This window comes from Laccaria bicolor, genomic scaffold, assembly GCF_000143565.1.
Source record: "Laccaria bicolor S238N-H82 LACBIscaffold_60 genomic scaffold, whole genome shotgun sequence".
Lineage (NCBI taxonomy): Eukaryota > Fungi > Basidiomycota > Agaricomycetes > Agaricales > Hydnangiaceae > Laccaria > Laccaria bicolor.
The window spans coordinates 187,609-189,413 of NW_001889931.1; positions in this window are offsets into that span (position 1 = coordinate 187,609).

A 1,805-nucleotide genomic window follows, 5' to 3' on the forward strand; every position below is an offset into this window, starting at 1 on the left:
CCATTTCTTTTGCAGAACAGCAGATATGAGACTAGTATGCCAGTCAAAGTATGACCGTTGTTCGTTTGATTCGTGAAACCTTAATGGAGCCCACGAATAATGCAAGACCATGAGTCCCAAGTACGGACGTACTCTCCAGCAGGCAACTCATTGCGGAAGTCGTCTCAAAGATTGCTCAAAGAGATGCTTAGTGTCCCTTTAATCGCAGGTAAGGTCGATTGGACTCCCAGAAGCAAGTTTGACACCAACGCCCTTTGTTTCACTGGACTCTCCGAGGCAGTGGAAACGAAACCACAGAAACAATTTGCAAACAGTATGGAGACGTTGAAGATGCACCTGACTGTGACGCATACGCAAACAAATTGGCGCAAACAAAGCATATTGAACGTGCAGTTCGCTTAAGTTACCCGCCGCTGACGCGTTGACGGGCCCTAGTGTGGCAGATGGCGCATACGTTACAGTGCTTTGCATTGCCGTTTGCACACCGAAATCGCGAAAATTATGTTTGGTTTTGTATGTTCGTCACAGATTGTCACGCATCGGGACAACTTTGGGAATTTTGAATTTCTCAAACCCAACTTTTGTTGTGCCTCAGGTATTGCATGAGATGTGCGCGCGAATCATCGTTTGCCATGATGAGCAACAGCTTTCACCGCAGGAGATTGCAGGCCTTGTTGGATGTTGCGTCCGGTAAGTGGTTTCTTACTTCCCGATTTGAGGGTCACGGTACAACACACACAAACACGATTTCCAAAATTCGTTGTGCAAACGGCAGTGCAAAGCACTGTAGGTTAAATTTTCAGCCAACATGCTCCACATATCATTATTATCATTTCTTTGGTATGTGTTTGGTTACTGGTAATCTGCCATATGTGTGCGCTGCACTCGGTACATATTTTCTGATCCTTTTCTTACCAGATAAAACCGTTGACTCGGCGCTTCAACACCACCCCTACGTTAGCTGAGAGTCACGGTGTCGCTCAATAGTCAAGACTTCAAGTCAGGATATAATCGAGGTCTAACCAATCTCTGTTGGTATGTCGGTCAGTACACGCGCTGTCAGTGATGTCGAGCTTTCCATCATTACTTGATTAACACTGCGCGAAAGCCGGGTTCAATTCCCGGACAGAGAGTCAAAGACTTCTTCACTCGTTTTTGTCGCTTATAATATCAGATTGGATAACCAGCAGATCCGAAATTTGGGAGGTCGTGGTTTGCGCTTCTAATTTTTGGAAGATCAAGTTGGATAGCATATATTTTTGCTCTCCATTCGTTGGATCGTTACTGTGATACAGTGCCCTACCTGGTGCATCTTGATTCTCTTAAAGAATTGTGGATGACTTGATACATTTGAAAAAAATTCACAGAGGCTGGGGTTCAGTTCATTCCTATCGTGCTTCGTAAGCAAAAAGAAGGACGAGAATCGACCACTATGCACAATCCAATCCGTGTCGGATCTCTTCAAATGACAACTCTAATCACTCTTTGTTAGTATATCGGTTAGTACACGCGCCTGTCATATAGTGGTATAAGTGTTGATGTCCGCGCGAAAGCTGGGTTCGACTCCCAGACAGAGAGATAGCTGATCATCAATCAATATACATATTTTCAAAAAAAAGAAGATACACATGACGTTCGCCTTTTTTGAACAGAACGTAAATGAATCGTATTATAACGCACACCTTCACAATGTATAAAGCAACATCCCCCAACTTCTCAAATTGTACTAACCCTCGTTGAAAAACACAATCAAAAAGTCAAGGACACAAGCCGTACCGTAGTAAAATTATCCCCACAACCAACCC